Source organism: Artemia sp. Qi Xiang Cuo, chromosome 17 (genome assembly GCF_049724085.1).
Source record: "Artemia sp. Qi Xiang Cuo chromosome 17, ASM4972408v1, whole genome shotgun sequence".
NCBI lineage: Eukaryota > Metazoa > Arthropoda > Branchiopoda > Anostraca > Artemiidae > Artemia > Artemia sp. Qi Xiang Cuo.
The window spans coordinates 39518120-39538660 of NC_142810.1; the positions used below are offsets into that span (position 1 = coordinate 39518120).

Here is a 20541-nt window from a genome sequence, read left to right on the forward strand (position 1 = left end):
TAAAATGAACAGAGATCAAAGTACAAAATCAAGTCAAATTTATAACGAGCAGAAATTACAAATAAGAATAAGACCACGACCCCTTAAACCTTTTAAAGCCCATAACATCATTCAGTGGCGGATCCAGGGGGGGCCTCCCCTAACGTAGTCTAAAGTAGTGTAATTTACTAAATTAACTCAAGTTTGCGTTAATTAAACTTGCTCATAACGCAAGTTTATCGAATCCACATATTTTGCCCCCCCCCCTAAAAAAAATCCTGGATTCGCCCCTGGCATTATGTGCATTTTGCTAAAACCAATACATTTTCAACAGTTCCTCTTGTATAAATATAACACTGAAAAATAAAAATGTAAAGACTTCCAGGAATCAGCATTATTACTATCATTAGTTTTGTTCTGTAATATTGATTAAAATCATGATTTTCTTTTTCGTTGTGGTCGAGGTTTTGACGAATATACAACAAACCGGTCAAAATGCATATCTATTTCCGTAAAACGCAAAGGACACTCAAGCCAATTAGAGGCTATGAGAGGGGGTGATCCCAATCTTACTTGATTAGCATTACTAATTAGTTTCTTTGTTGATGATGCTATGGTAGTTGTCGATATATCGTTGTTGATACACTGTTCGAAATACAATTCATTTTCAGTGAAGTGCAAGCCACACTGTGGCTGTTATAAGCTCTAGAGGAGTCGTAGTCTTACTACTTGTTGTCGTAATTTCTGTTTGACTCAAGTTTTTCTTGATTTTTGATTCTAATTTCTGTTTTTTTTTTTTTTTTTTAGGATTCATCAGGCATTCTACTTGATTTTATTGGTGATCGAATCAAAGTTTCTAAATTTGTTAAAGTGTAAATGACCTAAAGTTAAAGATATGCCTGTGCACTGTCTTTGACTAGATATTCATCCTGAAAAAATTCTAAATTTTAAGAAATTCAGGTTGCTATAAAAAATGTTGTTTTTATTCCAAATATCGCTTTTCTTTCCATTTTTTTTTTAAATAAGCCCAGACAGAAAGGAAATCTCTTTCTAAAATCCTTTGAATCGGATACCTTCTTTCTGAAGCGTTTAAATTTAAACTGACAATCAAACAAGTTCTATTGGTAGCACCAGGAATGAAACAGTCTAAACAAAAATTATATCGTTAATTTTTTCGTATACCTTAATAATCTTCATCGGTTCTGATTTAGACCTTATTTATGAATGCGGCTATTTCATTGGTTTTTGCTTTTTTAACCACTTTGGTTAGAAAATTTTATCTTATGATTTTTTTCAGGATCAGTGCTCCGGTCGGTGCTGTCTCAGTCAGCAGATTTTAGCCTTGCGTTGAATACGTTAGCATCCTCTGGTTTAGGTGTACCTCCTTCTTGTAGTGAAACAATGGAAATGGAAGAAACTGGTGATAGTGCCCATGTCTGGCTGCTTAATGAAAAACTGCACGAAGATGAAATAAACAAAATAGAAAGACCTGACAGAACCATAGAAATGGATGAGGAGGTAATATTTATGGCCTATGATAGTTCATACAAAACGCAATGATAAAACATTTATTTTTAAAAATCGCAAAAGCTAAACGGCAAGATTGTTAGTATTCAAGTTTTACACTTCAAAATGTTCAACGCGTCCACTTGCTTCAATTCTTGTAGACTGTAAATCAAAATATTTTTATTTGTGTTCTAAGCGTATTCCCCCTCATGGACCCTCCCCCCTGAAAAAGTTCCACCCTGAAACTTTCCTCTGGAAAACTCCCTTCGGGAAATTCTCCCCCCCCCCTCGTGGAAAATTCTTCCCAGCAGAAAATTTCCCTCAAAAGGCAAAATTGAGCAGCTAAAGAGAAAGTAGGACAAATAAAAATAATGAAGAAAAGAGCGAATTTTGGAATATTCTAGCTATATTCTACCACATAGGCCTATTTTACCGACTCAAATTCTATTTGACTGGCTGAAAACGTTTATAGTGGGTTGTCCCTTCTCCTTTCATACATGATGCCCCTGCCGATAACTATAGTGCTTGATGCCAGTTCACCCCTTGCGATCGCGAACGCGCTCACTAGATGTACATCTGAAGTTTTTCCCGCCTGAAGTACCCTTAAAGGGCATTTTTCTTTCTTTAATTTAAGTAGCAATGAGTCGAACTTCAAGTCATAACCAAGCAAATTCAAAATTGACAGAGCTATTTATTCCAAATGATCAAGTAATAGTTTAAGTAAAGAAAGTTTCCCAAAAGTGATCAAGCCCTGTTCTCAAAAAATTATTGGGTATCGTCCATTAAGCGTACATCAGAAGGTTCCCACATTTGAAGTTTCTTTGCTTGGATGGACTACTTAGCTTTTCAGGAACAAATGCACAGCCATGCGGCATTAATTCCTCCGCAGCTTTGGAGCTCAATACATGGTTTTTTGATACTATTAGCTATCTCATAATTTTTAATCGATAGTAACTTGGTCCTCCATAGGGCAAAATCGTGGTTTTGTGGTGCAAAATGGCGGAAACACCACTTTCCCGTGGCACAATATTTTTTCACTTTAAAAGGTTCTAGAACATTTGATATTCGCTCAAATGGGCCTTCTTCCGATCTTCCTTGGACCCTCGACTTGGTGCGATCACCCTGGGGAAAAAAATTAAACATGCATCCGCGATCTTTCTTCTGGGAAAAAGTGCAAAATTCCTTGTTTTTGTAAATAGAAGCTTGAAACATCCGCAATGTTTCTTTTAATGTGTAACATTTAACTTAATGAACTCTAAAAATTTGGGATTAGCATAAAAAGTAAATTCCTTTGATTGTTAGATTTTTTCCAAATATCTTTAAATTTCAGTCCTGAGATTAGGATCAAATCAAATCATTTTTTTAAAAGAAGATACACTTTCATAGGCATGACCCAAGCACCGTATAAGTATCTTGGAAAAAAGAATGTATATTAAATACTACCCTCAAAGGTGCATTTAGTATATCTATTACTATTTAATACCTTGGGATTTTTGCAGGTTGATTTTGGAATATTGTTAAATGCTCAGAGACAGCTCTACATGAGATTGCTTGTCTCTATTACTATTTAGGTGGCTGTAAAAGTACCAAGGACACTAAACATGGAATCTGATTCTTACAGTTGGTTTAGTGAAAAATTACACAACCGTATACAATTATACATCTTAAAATAAATAGGAACTCAATTTTTAACAAAAAAGACCCCCATCTGCATTTATGTAGTTAATGCTTAGCGGACGCCAAGTTTGAAAATAAGGAACGTTCGTGATTAGCAGAAAATGGGCAAAAAATGTATAATCAAGGAGCTCAAAAGAGCATGTAAATTTCCTGATAGCTGTGGTGAAAGACAAACACTGCCTTAAATCTAAGCTACGTATTAATATGAATATTATTAAAAATATTCAAGGTTGAGTGCTCCAAATTATTAAGTAACTAACTTACCTACAAAAATATCTTTTTAGAACAGTTTGGCTATCCTATTCTGTTTTATTTATCTCTTTAGTTGACTATTGTCATATCAATAGAATCCTTATTTTCTTGTGATTCTGACAATATTGCTTATGCTACTTAATTTTTGCTTATTACCACTTGACTTACTTGACTTAAGCCCCGTCCGTTCTTGAAGGTCGTCTTGGCGCCTCTTTCTTTGTAATGGCGTGGATATGGCTTCTGTATGCCTCACAGTCTTCTGATATGCGAAGAAGGTCCGAGAGGCGTTGAGGTGCGAAGTTTTCCTTCCACCCTTTTGGGGGACGACCACGAGGACGAGAACCGTGAATTTGGCCTGACTCATCAGTTGTACGTGACCAAGCCATCGCAGCTGCTGGAGCTGGATCTTCATGAGAATTGTTTGTTGTATTTTGAGGCGCTCGAGAAGTTCGACGCTTGAGATTCTATCAAGGAAGGTGATCCCGGCGATGCGGCGAAGGCACTTAGTTTCAAATGCTGCGAGTCAACGATTGTCATCCACCTTCATCGTCCATGTTTCACATGAGTAGATTGCGATGGGGATGATCAGGGTATCGAAAAGTCGTGTCTTAAGCCGAAGAGACAAATTCTTGTTTCGCCATATGGGCATCAGGGTTTTGAAACTGGAACTCGCGAGGGCCAGACATCTTTTAATGTCTTTTGAGTGACTGTTGTCGCTGGTGATGAAACTACCGAGGTAAGGGAACTCGTCGGCCCACTGGAGACTCTCTCCATTAAGCTTCAGGTCTGGCTTAACTGTATCCGGCGGCTTTCGTGAGCAGCACGTAGTCTTTGTATTTTATGCATTTATGGTCATTCCTAAAGAACTATTGGCTTCGAGGACGTCGTTAGCAACGGCTTGTAGATCTTTGGGTGTTTCAGCCATTTCGTTGATATCGTCGGCGTAGGTTAGCTTATCTGTCTGAAAACCCCCTATATGTGCGCCGCAAGTTTTTTCCACCAGGGATAAGACTGCTGTGAGGAAGGAAGTAAACAGCTCTGGAGACAAGAGACATCCTTGAAGGACACCTTTGGACGTCTGGAAACTGTCAGTGAGACCTTCATTAGTCATGACGCGACTCCCAAATTTGGAGTACATATCTTTGATAAGGTCGACTAGGTTTCGTGGAAATCCGTAATGGAGGAGGATATGCCATAGGCCATTTCTCAAAATAAGGTCGGATGCTTGCCTAAAGTTGATGAACAGCTGATACAGGGCACAACCGAATTCCAGATATTTCTCTAAAATCTGGCGCACAGTGAAAATGTGGTCAACGGTCAATCTCCCATGGTGAAAACCAGTTTGTTATTCTTGGATGACTAAGGACGATACGGCTCTGATCCGTTGAAGTATGATTTAAACAATAATTAAATTAAATAAATTAAAAATTTTATAATGGAAATTAAATTAAAAAAAAAAAACTCCCAACGCCCCGCTCTTTACGTTAAAGTTGTTTATTGTTTTAAAAAGTAGAGTTGTGAGAAAGAGTCAAACTTTAGCATAAAGAGCGCTGAGGAGGGGACAGCCCCTTCTTATACGGAATAATTTCTGTTCGTTTTAAGTTTTAATGTCGCACCTTACTTTCACTTAAAAAAATTTGTTTTTTTTTAATTTAATTTCTGGACGTTTTTGAATTAATGCAGGTTTTGAAGATTGCTCACTGTACATGAATAATTAGAAAGAAATTTGCATATTAATTTAACTTTTTTAACTAATAATAACCTTATAATAACCTAAGTTTTATTTTGTTCCAGTTATTTAAGAAGGACTCCTGAATCGCAAAGGCTGTTTAATTAGAATTAATTAAAAAAAACTTTTTCAACAAAATAAATTTTTCAAAGAAAAGTAAAGAACTCCATTAAACCAAAAATGAGCAAAAATAAAATCAAATAATCGACCAAGCGTGAAACTACCACAAATCAGCATCGATAAATAAATGGAACCCTAAAACGAACAGAAATTACAATAAATAACCGATTCAAACTTAAAACGAGCAGAAATTAACATGAGTAGGGCCCAAAATCCTTATGCCTTCCCAAGGCCAGAACATAATTTGCACTTTACTGGAAGAATATAAATTTTTTTACTTTCATAACTTTAATAAATCAAATAATATTAACATTTTGATTACTAAATATCAGTATATGTATATTAAACTGACAATTCACATTCATTTGTATTTTCTTCAGTAAAGTACAAATTATGTTCTGGCCTTGGGAAGGCATAGGGGTTTTGAGCCCTACTCATGTCAATTTCTGCTCGTTTTGAGTTTGACTCAGTTATTTATTCTAATTTCTGTTCGTTTTGGGTTTCATTTATTTATCGATGCTGATTTGTGGTAGTTTCACGCTTGGTACATTATTTTATTTTATTTTTGGTCATTTTTGGTTTAACGGAGTTCTTTACTTTTCTTTGACACAAAACTTATTTTGTGGAAAATTTTGTTTTAATTAATTTCTGTTCGTTTTATATTGACATAGTCTTTTCAGGGAAAAAGAAAATAGTACTTTAAATCTTTTTTTTAAAGACTTTATAGTTTGGCCTGCTATTTGTATGCTGGAGAAAAACTTTCAGCCAATTTTTAACAACATACACCCTTTTAAAAATTTAGATACAAATAGTAGTGTTTAATTTATTAACATTCTTCCTCTAGTTGACCTGAAATAGTAACTTTCATACCATTCGCAAAAAAAAAATCTGTTTACTTTCTTTTATAGCTTGGATACACTTACGCTATTTTGATTTGGTTAAATTTTAAAATCAGAAGTAGCCCCGAAAGTTTGAACATAATACCCTCAGTCGTTCTTGGAACTGCTGAGATACCTTATTGGGAATTAGCATTAACATAGTGCATTTTGATTTAATCTTAAGGCAACATTTAGTTTTTAAACATAATGTGCAAATGGGAGGGTAAGCGTGGGAGGGGGACTAGTTGGACTCCAATCACTTTCGACTATTAAAAAGGGCATTAGTCTTTTCTATTTTCAATAGAATGAGCCCTTTTCGAAGTTCCTACGACAACTCCTTCGATACGAAGTGCCCTGGTCTAAACAAAAAAATAAAAATAAATAATAATACATTGTACCCAGATCGATCTTTACTACAAAATGTCAAGCCTTCCAATCACTTTCGCCAATGAAAGAGGGCACAAGCCCTTTCAATTTCCAATCGAATGAGCCCTTTTTGAGTTTCTACGACAACGCTTTCTATAAACACCTTATATGTCCCCAGGGCAGAAATTACATCCCCTACCCTAAGGCTGTTAGGGTGGTTGTCATCCTCTAAGACCTAATTTCCAGAACAAAACGGCTATCTCAAAATTTTGATTGGATGTGTTTGGGGAGATGGTGGGTGTGAGAGGGGGGTTAGTTGCCCTTCAATCACTTTTGACTATTAAAGACGGCACTAGCCCTTTCAATTTCCAATCACATAAGCCCTTTTGAAGTTTCTACGACAAAACTTTAAATATAATCCTTATATGCCCTCAGGGCATAACTTACAGCCTTTGCCCTGAGGATTGTGGGGGGTTGTCATCCTGAAAGACCTAATTTCCAGAACTTTCAACTACGTTGAACAAAATGAATATCTCAAAATTTTGATTGGATGTGTTTAAGAAAATGGTGGGCGTGAGAGGGGGGTTAGTTGCTCTTCAATCACTTTCGACTATTAAAAAGGGCTCTACCCGTTTTAATTTCAAATCGAATGTCGTCGCGTTGTCGTTTCTACGACAACGCTTTCTATAAAAACCTTATATGCCCCCAGGGCATAACTTACAACCCTTGCCCTGAGGACTATGGGGGAGTGTCCTCCTCAAAACATACTTTCTATCTGGAAATCAACTACGCTGAGCAAAATGGTTATCTCAAAATTTTGATTGGACTTGTTTCGGGTAATGGCGGGCGTGGAAGGGGTGTTAGTTGCCTTCAGATCACTTTCGACTATCAAAAAGGGCACAAGCAACTCCAATTTCGAGTTTAATGAGCCCTTTTCGAAGTTTCTACGACAACTTCTTCGATACAAAGTGCCCTGGTCTAAAGGAAAAAAAGTAATACATTGTGCCAACATTGTTCTTATGTTTCCCAAGGGCATGACTTAAAACCCTTGCCCTGAGGGCTATGGGGAGTGTCCTCCTCAAAAATATAATTTCGATCTGGAAATCAACCAAGCTTAACAGAATGTTAATCTTAAAATTTTGATTGGAAGCGTTTCGGTAAATAGTGGACGTGAAAATGGTGCTAGCTGCATCCCAATCACTTTCGACTATTAAAAAGGGCACTAGCCGTTACAGTTTCCAATCGAATGAGCCCTTTTCCAAGTTTCTACGGCAACTCCTTCGATATGAAGTGCCCTGGTATGTAAACCAAAAAAAAAAAAAAAATGCATTGTGCCAACATCGTTCTTTACTTAGGCAGCGCTATTGCGGTGCCTATGACAATAATCTCTTTTAAAAGTAAAAAAAAATATTTAGTGTAAGAGCGTGCTATTAAGGAGAGGCAAGCCCTTTCATAAATAAAAGATCTATAAGACGAACTGGCCAGCCATGACAGAAAACACAAAGAAATAAATATAAAGACGACAAACGGGTCTATTACTGTCCATAGACCCGTTTGTCGTCTTTCTGTTTATTTCTTTGTGTTTTCAACCCCTTTCATATACGTAGTATTTTCTGTTTTAAGTTTTAATGTTGTTACTTACTGTCAGTTGAAAAAACTTGTTTTTTTATTTAATTTCTGATCGTTTTTTAAAGAATGCTGGGGAATCCGGCCTCCCCTTCATGTAAACTTCCCTTTCTCCATGAAACATTTTTCCATGGAAAGATCCTCCCGCGTAACCTTCTCTTCCTGACCCCCCCCCCCTCACCAGAAAAATCCTCCTGAAAACATCTGTATACTTCCCAATAACCAATGTTATGTGTAAACAATGGGCAAAGTTCACAACTTCCCGCAGCCCTTCCCCGGGGACTGTGGGGATTAAGTCATCCTCAAAGACATATTTATTAGATTTTTTGACTATGCTGAACAAAATGGCTATCTCAAAATTTTGATCAGGTGACTTTGGGAAAAATGAGCGTGGGAGGGGGCCTAGTTGCCCTCCAATTATTTTGGTCACTTAAAAAGGGCAGTATAACTTTTGATTTTTGTCTGAATGAGCCCTCTCGTGATATTATGGGATCACTGGATCGATACGATCACCCCTGGGGAAAAAAACAAACAAACAAATAAATACGCATTCGTGATCTTTCTGGTAAAAAACACAAACTTTCACATTTTTACAGATATGAGCTTGAAACCTCTACTGTAGGATTCTCTGATACGTTGAATCTGATGGATCTGATTCAAAGACGTTTAGGGGGTGTTTCCCTCTTTTTTTTGAAAATAAGGCAAATATTCCCAAACTCATAACTTTTGATGGAGAAGACTAGAAATCAACATAAGAATCCAATTCTTTTGGTGTATCTATTGGTATAAAAAAACGGGTTTTTACGGTTTCGGTAACTATTGAGCCGGATTGCTCTTTACTTACAGTTCGTTACCACGAACTGTTTGATAATAGTTACACCACACTACTGGCTGTCGCATTGCCTGAAGATCATATATAGATAAATTGGGTATTCCAACCGTCAATTACAAACTGACTTTTTTATTTCTTACAGACAAATGATATATCATCTAAAGATTTTGCAAGACCCAATCCACCTGATTCCAATTATTTCATTCAGCGACTAAAACTTGTGCGACCGATCTCTTGGATGTTGGCTATGCTTAGAAGAAAAGTGCCGAACGATGCAGCAAATTAAAATGTGATTCGAGATGTTGTAGTTTTTAACCCATACTAGTACTTACTTGTAATTCTATCCTCTAGCTGTAACCCCTTTATCCAAGCGCATGGTATACACAGCATAAATATTGTACATACGGAAAATTTGGTTTAGAAATGGAACACATCACAGCACAATCAAAGGAAAGTTTCCCTTTGCTTAAATCGTAAAAGCTTCAGTTTCTATTTGGTATTTTGTCATTTCTCACGCGCAAAGGCGGAGTCATGAAGAAATGTGCGAGACTGATTTGTCCCAAAAATCTTTAACGGAGATGATAGGAATCTTCCATACTGTGTAATCTTTATGCTGTGATGATAGGGGAAGTTTCTATTTTATATATAATACAGATGATGGCATGAAATATAGTTCATAGATATCATAGGCCATCATAGATTTGTTCCCTGAGCAGATTCATAAGAATATGGAAAAATCATTGTAAAACGCATTCTCATAAATTACCACCATGTGGCAAGCAAGATACCGCTCAAAAACCCTGGATTAGTAAGATTTGGGGGAAAGGTTCTTGGGAAAGCAGTCTTGTCATCCGTATTCCGTTTACTCCTAGAAACTACTCTCAATTCCTTCTAAGGTTGTTCATTTCTTAGCGTCAATCAAACCAACATATAAAGCTGTATTTTGTGGCAAATGACCGGAATTAGAAATGAGACAATTTTTATAACACTAATTATCAGCAAACCACCTATTCATAGACTTATAATTGACCGGGACAAGAGTGTTTAAAACATTGCAAGTATAAAAATGAACGAGCCCAAAATAACGTTTATCATTGGTAATAGAGTTTATAAGTAAGATATTTAATGCAATAATTGACATTTTTCAGCCTGAAACAGTAAAATTATCGAGTGATAAATCTCAAAGTATTTTCATATTTATTTTTTAATTAAATTTTACTATCTCTTCCAGATCTGTTCTTTTATCGAAAAGCATAATTACATTGTACCATCTTAGCTTAAATAATCCTTGGACTGTTACACCCATATTTATGATATTATGCAGCTAAGTCAAAGACTTGTTAGTGTTGCCAGACTACTAATCTGTTTAACTTGTCAAAGTTCATTTTCCGATAAAGGCCTCTGTGGCCCATGTGTTATAGGTCTATGGTTATGTTGCACCAAATGTGTCAATTTGTACGTAGGCCTAAACAATAATATGTGCTTGAATGTCAAGGTTTTTCTAGTATATTCCGGTAGCCATGTTCTTTTCTTGTGATTTTGAGGCATTAGAATTTATCTAACAATGACAGTAGAATTTATCTAACAATCTTTCGCGCCGCCACGTTTCCTTTCTTCTTGAACAATGTTCAAATTTTTTAGGTGTGTTTTGCTGCAAAACCACAATTATTGCAAATAGTTGATATTCAAACAATAAAAAGTGACGAAATTTTATAGACGATGAATTGTAGAAGAAAAAATAATGGAATATATTGATTAAATGTATAATAGCCGTCCTCAAATTATAGATAAAATAAACCTAAAGTAAAAAAAAACACCCTAGAATCATCAATTTTATTTAAGATGAGATAGGGTTTAGGGCAGCTAGGACAGTCCGAGGTAAATATGATAAGCTCAGCTAGGCAAGTTCAGTCTCAACTAAACTGGCTTAAATTAATGACATTAAAATCGTTTGTTCTTGATTTAATTGTTAGTTTTCTCGTTTTTACTTGTAAGTTGAATTTTATCTTAAAACCACTTTTTTGTTTTGATGAGGATGGCTATTATACATTATAACCGAAATAAGCTGTAAGTTTTTTACTATTACTGTATTTATTTTTCATTGCTTAGAGGTGATCAAGGTAAATTCGTGCAACGTCTGAAACTTTTTCTAGTGGCTATCAAAATCGTTGGGAGAGATTTGAAAATTATTGCTTGATTAGAAATAATGAGCTTAGTGACAGTCAACCCTGAAATCAGAATCTGGATAAGCTTGTCTCAAAATAGTTTCTCCAGCAGGCCTTTATACCAACTGCTCAATCTGACTGGTTATTATAGTCCTAACCGAGTATTCGTTTTTCACATATGAATATTCAAATTTGATGATTCAGTTTGACAGTTCACTTTGTAAGCCTTTGTTTCTGTTTTGTTATAATAAATATGTTGATCGCCCAATACATTTGAGTGAATTGTGCATGAAACAACGGAAAATTTTAAAAATATGTCAGGTTTTCCAAATATTTTCAAAGAAAAACCATCGTTTTGGTGGATATGTTAATTTGTAATATCTAACACATTCATCTAACTATGGACATGACCTTGTAGCTTCTGGTTGACACACTAGATCACTAATCCGTAGGATATGTGCCTATCGTCTTGCATAAAACAAATGTAAAATGCATAAATTGTTTGTATAATGCATTCCATTATACTTCCTTCCTTTTCTATGACTGTTTTTTTTTTTGTAAAATTTGTGAACAAATTTTTAGAGTTCCAAATGATTTTAGTTTTGAAGCCAATCAGTAGTTATTTTTTATAGATTTTTGTTGAATCGGGCAAAATTGACTGCAGATTTTAATATTTTAAGAAATCCCATCTTAGAATGAGAGAGAGATTTATTTTAAGCAAACAATCAATTTAACATAAGTTTAGTGGCCACCCCAAGAAGTAAAAACTTGTCCAAGGGGGTGGCAAAAATACACTAACATAACAAAACAGCAATAAAAAAAAAAACGAAAAAAATAATAACCTATCTATAACACAGTCCCCAAACAGCACCACAAACCTTAAACCTTAACATTTACAGGCAGGATTATTTTAATTTTGTAAGGGGGCCCAAATAGTTACTTGTTACTTTGTTCCTCTCTAGACCCGTTGTAACCACCTGCTAAGCGTAATTGAATATTATACCACCGGCTAAAGCGATCAAAATCATAGTTTATAAATAGCTGCTCTTCATTTAACTCTCCAGAATCAAAAGTGTCCCCGCTTTAATTCATAATTTTTTTTTTCTTTCAAAGATAAAAATGTCATCCCCCCAAAAGGCAAGGGTAATAACCAGGTACGGCAAATTTATGTCAAATCTTTTCTTTTTTGTGCATGGAATTGGTAATGAATTTAAACGATAATTTGTCCTCTGGCAGATAAATTACTGTTGGTACCAATCCTGAGACGCTTGACTTCAATATGTTCACTCTTAGATTTTATGTCGAGTTTGCTATGAGAGGTTGTAACTCATAGCCACTTAGTTTAGGAAAGTCTGGGGTGCAAATTCACCCATATTGTTAAGCTGTTGTTATGATAGTGTATAAAATGTCACCAGTATTTATGCGTTTAGTACTGTTTAAAATGATTATTTGTTTGATATTATTGCATCATGTTTTTCTTTGCAACTGAACTACGTTGAGTGTACAACTATAACTTGAATTTGTACCTGATTTATATTTATATGGAGCTCTTTTATCAATAAATAGTTCAAAATATTGATTTTTTGTCTATGGTAAACTGTAAAAGTGTTCAACCTTCAATAGGCCTTGAAATATTTTTTTCTTTCTTAAAGTCTTAGAATGAAACACTTGTGTACGGTGAACATAAGAAAAGAAGGTCCAAGTCCCTGAAAATTTCAGGAAAGACCCATTTAACAAAAACGACTAGAACATGATAGTCAAGTTTTCAAAATTTATTCCCGAACATCTTCCCTCTTTTCTGCAAACAGTTTCTTCTCTTGAGCAATTTGAAAAGAATGCTGACAAGAGGTTTCCGCTATCCAGGGTACCGATTCCAGAAACCTAATTTATAAGCTTAAAATAGGCATTTTTATTTGTTCTTTAAAAGATTAAGTAATTATTAAGCCTTAAGACTAGAGTCAAATTCATTAAAGTATACGTTCCCATCGAAACCCAGGATTATGCGACAAGCCTGTAGCTGTAACTTGCACGAAAAGGACAAGTTACTTATGTAATTCAATCCAATAGTCTCAATTTTGCCTATTCACTCTGCCAGAATAACGGTATTGCTGATATTGCTTCTTGCAGAAGGATCTAAACTTGATTAAAATAGGGAGATTTTACTTTTTTCAACAATTTTCAGCCAACATTCTACGTATTTCCAATGTAAAAAACCATGTACACCGAATTTCACGAATATGGATGGAGCTGAATCTCAGCTATGGAATGATAGGAAAATGGTCGTGTTTCGTTGAAATATTAAAACTATGCTAGAGCAGAAAAATAATATACCAAAAATTGCATAGGGAACATAAACAGTAAGTTACACTTATATTTATGTGCTCATTTTTTAAGAAATAAGATAATTTCTTTATGGGCTACAAAGTGTGTGCCCAAGCATTAGCTGGGCTTCAGGGCTGCAAAAGAAGTTCAAAAGGTTGCAAAGAGTGCCCTATGCTGAAACCAGCATGCAATCGTCGTTTTAAACTTTTTTCCCTTTTTGTTTCATGGACTCCATAAAATCCGCTTCTAACTGGTTCTTACGAAAAAAATCAACTAGAGCAAAGGGATAGATTTCTACAGATAAGAAAAATAGAAGTAGGAAGAAAGGGATTTCTAAAAGGGACGTACACAAGGGCTTTTCGCCTTGACCTACTTCCCTTCCCCCTCCGAAATTTTGAGATTTTTAGAATTATATTTAAAATTTTGAATATTTTTCGCATGATATATCTATTTTTGTATTTGTTTCGAACTAGTAGCCGCTCTTCCCCCAATCAAAATTGTAAGTATCATTTTAGTTTTCTAGACCTGCAAATGATTGTTTTTTCGTCTAGGATAATTAATTTTCTGAAAGCTCGATCATACTTAATCACAAATATAGTGCGAGTTCGAATTTATTTGTGAGACTATTTGTGTAAAAATAATATCCGAATGGAGGTAGCTTGAGAATGACCAACAATTGCCAATAATAATTGCCAAAGGCATATTAGGATTGCACATTCAAGCTTTTAGGTCTTATGTTAAATTTCTATGTTTTCTGTATTTTTGGTAAAATTGGCAATAAACAATAAAATACAAGAAAACATTTAGTGTAACAGCTTAATTTTTACTTGGGTAGCTTTTGCGGGTTTTAACCGTGTTATCTCGGCTTATTTTCTCTTTGTTTCATGATAATAATCAAGAAGAAGGCTGTATCCATGGGAGGAAGGGAGGGAGTCCAGGGTTTGAACACCCCCTAGAAATAAATTGAAACAGATCTAACTATTTCTGAAGTAATTAGTGATTCAGTCAGTTTTTTTTTACAAAAGTTGGTTGAATTCAGAGATTCACTTTTAAATGTATATTTAGTCTAGCTTCAAAGTTTGATTAATAGTAAAATATAAATTGTACAAATGTGAACGCATGTTTGGATCTGGAACATGCAATCGAAAACCTTCAGTAAAATTGGCAAGTAGCTGAATATTCATACACTAAGGTTTTTAAATATACCAAATCTGAAAATTCAACATTTGATTATCTAATTTGCACAATATTTTACAGGGCCGTATCCAGGGGGGGGGGGGTTACCCGGTTTGAACCCCCCCCCCCCGAAATTTTTGACCGACTCGAAAATAAGTCGAAAATTAGTAAAACCTAGGTAAAAATCAGTAAAATTAGTCGAGAACTGAGTCAAAAATTAATGAACCCCCCCCCCAAAAAAAAGTCAAAAATTAGTAAAACCCCCCCCTGAACAAAAATCCTGGATACGGCCCTGTTTTTAGAACAATTAGTCAGTAGTATCGCCACTTTCTACATTCAGATTCTATGTCAAAGATGCTCCTAGAACTGAAAATTTGCTTTTAGACAAGCTCTGTTTGGAACTGTTATGACATCCCGTTTGATGCGACGGCCTGCAGAAAAAAAATTAACAAAATCAAAACAGAGACATTCAATTAAAATGTGAATATGATTAATTATTATTATTATATTATTATTTATTTCTAACCCACACTATACAGAGGTACAATACGTGGAGTATCACGAAGAAAAAACATAAAAATGCAAAGCAAATTAATATAGAGATCAAAGAATATCAGTTACAGAGTAACACATTTAATTTAAAAGAAACTAAAACAAAAGAGAAATAACATAAAAGGAAGGGAAAAAGAAGAAGAGAAAAAAAACTCACAACTTGCAGAATCTAATAAGTAGTAACATACAGAAATATGGACACAAGCAGTCATTATTTGATTTTTACTCACTGTTTACAATACTAAAAAATGTGGAGTGACCAAAGAGAGAAAAACAAACAAATTAAGGAAAAATAATTTACGACCGAAAAAACCTGATAAGGTGATGGTGCGGAGAAAAACGGATACAAGCGGTATTTGAAAGTTTTCTGTGTAGTGCTTCCAGTTTTACAGTAATATCAGGAACAAGAAATTTATTAATAATTATCTGGTTTTTAGTCCAAGATGGAACAAACAACAAAAGTTTACAAAATCTAAAATAATTAATCCGATTTCTTTTTAAATCATTTTTCTTAAGAAGGGGAAAAATTCCAGAAGCAAAAAGAATTGAATGGTCACAAAAAGTTGAGTAGAGCTAGGCCAACGCGAGTTTATTATATTTACCTCTATTAGCAACAATCTTAGCATATCCAAATTGAATTTCATATTAATATCTGAGACTGTGCGCTGGCGCAAGCTCGGAAGACTATTAGTAATAGAAATACCGAGTCATCAAAGATAATCTACGAGAAGGATAGTAAAGTCACCACAACGAAGGGGAGTACTAGCGTTTCTACTAAAAGTAATAAATTCATATATACCTCCATTAAGAAAAAAGCCTTTGTCTGAGATAGAAGTAGTAACAAAAGAAGCCATATTCGATTGACGAATTTTAGTACGATTTTTAACGAACAGGCCATCAACATAATCAGGATATGAAACATCAGGAGAAACAGGGAGATAGGTAGCCGATATCTTGCCAAAACTCCTGAAATACATAATTTATATGGGGTTGGAGATAGAACTCCACATTTCCTTAAACCTCTTTTCACTTTAATAATAGAAGCTGGTGCTGATTTCAGCCGAAGAAAAGAATTAGAGTACCAGTAACGAAGAAGCATTATAACGGATAGATTGACACCGCAACCATGAAGAGCAGAAAAAAGCTGACTATGACCTGCACTATGGAAAGCATTTGATAGATCTAAACCACAAAGATTTATACTTTTTCCCTTAGAAGAATTCTCAAGGAGCAAAGAAGATAATACACAATGTGCATGCTGACAACCTACTCCGGGCTACTCCGAGTTTACATTCAGAGTTCAATGAGGTAACACCAAAATTGTATTGGATATAGTCGATCGCTTCAGTCACTTCAACAAAATGTAGATTTTTTAGCAAAGGTTTTTAGTGAGCATGGACTTCGTTTTCGCCCTGAAAAGTGTCAGTTTTTAATTCTTGGTCCTAAGGCTAATGATCTCGTTAATTCAGAAATTTCTGTAATAGCGTCTAGTTTCGGGGCAGTAATTTGTCTTCGCGATCTTCTTTCTCGGAAATCACTGGCTTGGGTATATAATACAGTCGCTTTGCCTCAAATTTTAGTTTTTTCATCGCTTCTCCTGTTTTTTAGAATTAGTAATATTGCGCATGTAAAAACCACATTTTTTAATTTTGCTAAGTTCCTTTGCCACTTTTCTAAATCTGAATCAAATACTTTTTTAATGAATGCATATAAAATAAAAAACCCTGTTGATGTTTTGGAGAAAAAGCAAAAGAATTTTTTATCCAATTTAAATGTTTTTTCTCATAATTTATATAGAGCTGCGCACGAAGCTTAATTTATTTTATTTTATTTATTTTTTGAATGAAGTGTTAATTTGTGAAGTGTTAATTTATTATCTATTGAATGAAGTGTTATTTTGTGAGGTAATTTTGATTGAAGGCCTTTGCATATTTGTTGTTATATAGTTTAAAATAATTTTATGGCCTGTTGATTAGCGGTTATTATTTTTATTTATTTCTTTATACTCTTCGTATTCGGAGGAAATAAAAAGTTTGAATTGAATTGAATTGAATTATTGTCTGTCTGGAGTTCTTTCGGTGAGGTCATAATTTATTCCAAGTGAATTGTTGGCCTGAGTTAACTTTAAGAGGATTATAAATTGGAATCTAAATTGCTTTCAATTTGACTTATATTTCAATATTCATTAATTCAGTGCTTTTTCTTGAATTAATACAGCGACATTTAAATTTGTGTGGCGATTGCGATAGACATGAAAAGTACTGACGAAACGCCTGAACTTGTATATTCTCCGGTGCTGAATTTTATTCAAAGCAATTTGCTAAGTGGAATTGAGGAGGATATTATCAAAAGACATGGTATGGATTTTTTTACGTGAGCAGTCAAAGAAGCTAAAAGTTTATTGTGGCAAATAAGTGCACCTGAATCGGATTGCCGAGTACGTAAGGGGAACTATGCACTTTCTAGTCATTTTAGTGACATTGGTTCTCTGTTAAGATCTCTTGACAGTACGACACTTTTGCACCTATATTTGTGATAAAGCAACCTACTGAGGCACCATGTCTCCCTGCCATTTCTTACACTTCTTTACTCTCTAAGTTTAATGAGCTGCAACAAGTGGTTGTTGAAATGTCAGGGAAACTTGACAATTATCAGTTTGATTTTCCTCAACTACCCAATCCTACCCAGTAATTGACACGCATGCGACAGTTATTGTCTCTAAAGTCCCTTCAGATTTGTCTGATCCGATTAAACGCAAATCTGTTCTCGATCAAATAGCTGGGCATGAATTAGTTTGTAGCGTGAAACCTGTTAATGACAGATGGTATGCTAATATTGACAAATCTGCAACTGAAGATTTTTGTACATCAGTTCAGAACTGTAATACTGTATTACCGGAGCAACAGTTAAAGTACGATCCAAGTGCTTTTTTGGGATTCTCAGAGGTTTCCCAGTTGATGTCGACCTTTCATTTATTAATAGACTGCAAGGTATAAAAAGTGCAATCGATCGGGCCAGACTATGTCAGTCAAGCTTGAATTTGAAGACTCCTTCACTCAGTCCGCGTATTTCAAAGAAGGAATTAAAGTTGGATATGAATTTTTTCGAATTCACGAATATAAGAAAATGCCTAAATGCTGCTTCAAATGCCGGTCATACGATCGCTTTCAAAATGTTTGCACCAGCAATATGCCGAAATGTGCAAGATGTGTGGGCCACATTTTTCTACTAAGGACAGTCCTTTTTGCGCTGTTCCCAAGTGTGCTAACTGGGGCACAAATCTTGCTTCTTATAGTCTGTCCTACCCAGTATCTAAGGAACTAGTGTTGCGCTCCCCCATTTTGCAACGACTTTAGAGTTTTCAATAATATCGATTAATATTAATGATACAAAGAATAAGGACTTCGTTATTGATGAGCTCTACAATGATTTTGATTTCGTCTGTCTACTGGAGCATCTTCTTACAGACTTTAGCATTAACCTTTTGCGTCGGTGCCCTCATCATGATGTGGTTTTTACTACTGCCAAAGCCACAAGAGTTCGCCCATCCGGTGGGCTAGCTTGGGTTTTTAAGCGCAATCCGAATTTGGTTTCGTCGGTGACTTTTTACTCGGATGAGTTTTTTTTTTGTTTGTTCGTATGGGCACTACAGTTTTCGTTAATTCTTATCTGCCTTATGATGATCGTTCTGCCAGATCGATGACAGGATATGCTAAAGCTTGCAACATGTTGAAGTTTTAGTGGATAAAATTCTTTCTAGTTCTCTAGATTATATGATCATTGGTGACCTCAATACGGATGTAAATCATTCATCAGTGAGAAGTGATTCGTTGTAAGATTGCCTTCCATCTTATCATATTATACCCAAAACTCATCCCTTTTCTCACATTCACCATTCAGGCAGTAAGAGTAATATTGATCACATTATTTGATCTCCTAGTATTAGTACATCAATAGTGTCTCTACATGCTGAAGAATAAGATTTAGACCATCTCCCTATTTCATTTACTCTTACGCTTAATATAAACCTTGCAAGTATTTGTATAGTACCCCGGTCTTCCAAATGGTTTGAAAAAAGTAATTGGAAGAAAGCTGATGTCCCTCTCCATGTGTTTACACTAACAAACCTGCTGTCTGCTATACGAGTTCCCTATCATCTGCTCCAGTGCTCCATACTAGTGAACTACAAAAAGGACATGGATTGCTATTATAATTAAATAATTAAATCAAACAGTTCGTGGTAACGAACTGTAAGTAAGGAGCGACCCGGCTCAATGGTAACCGAAACTCTAGAAAACGGGTTTTTGATACCAATAGATATATCAAAAGAATCAGATTTCAATGCTGATTTCAAATATATAACTTTCATCAAGTTTAGAGCTACCCATCAAAAGTTACGCGCCTGAGAAAATTTGGCTGATTTTCAAAAAAGGGGGAAAGACCCCCTAAAAGTTATAGAACCTTAATGAAAATAACACCATCATATTCAGCGATTTAGAGAACCCTACTGTAGAGGTTTCAAGCTCCTATCTACAAAAATGTGGAATTTTGCAATTTTTTCCAAAGGAAAGATCACGGGGATGTCTTTATTTGTTTGTTTGTTTTTTTTTGTTTTTTTTTCCCCACGGGTGATCGTATCAACCCAGTAGTCCTAGAATGTAATGATAGAACTCCTTCGAATGGAAATAAAAAGTTCTGGTGCACTTTTAAATAGACCAAAAAAAATGGAGGGCAGCTAGGCCCCCTCCCACGCTCATTTTTTTCCCAAAGTCACCCGATCAAAATTTTGAGATAGCCATTTTGTTCAGCATGGTCGAAAATATGATAAAAATGTCTTTTAGGATGACTTGATCCCCCAAAGTCCCCAGGGGGAGGGCTGAAAGTTATGAACTTTACTCAATGTTAACATATAGTATTGGTTATTGGGAAGTATACAGACTTTTTCAGAGGATATTTTTTCTGGTAGGTGGGGGAAGGAGAGGGTCGGGGGCTATATGGAAGGATCTTTCCATGAAGGAAGTTTTCATGGGGGAAGGGACATTGCTATGAAGGGGGCGCCGGATTTCCCAGCATTATTAAAGAAAAAGATCAGGAATTAAATAAAAAAAAACAAGTTTTTCAACTGATCAACTGATTGTGATTAAGAGGTCATTTTTAAAGAACTGGAAAAAAAATTCGAACTATAGTTTAAAGAGCAGGGTATTGACTAGGGGGCGAACCCCCTAATATACGTGTTAAAAATTTATGAATATAGAAGTTCGTTACGTAAGTTAATTCTAAGTTACGTATATTTATTACTAATAAAAACGTTCGTAAATAAGATTAAAGAAGTTTCGAGAAAGCCATTTAACCAAATATAAT

At 35.2% G+C, this 20541-nt stretch overlaps 1 long non-coding RNA gene across 1 annotated transcript; it reads left to right on the forward strand.

Annotated features, from left to right (window-relative positions):
* The first annotated feature begins 1281 nt into the window (after positions 1-1281).
* On the forward strand, positions 1282-11817 carry LOC148942186 (uncharacterized). The gene is made up of 2 exons (XR_016143132.1): positions 1282-1497; positions 9108-11817. It is a non-coding gene; the product is annotated as an uncharacterized LOC148942186 (long non-coding RNA).
* Positions 11818-20541: the final 8724 nt, after the last annotated feature.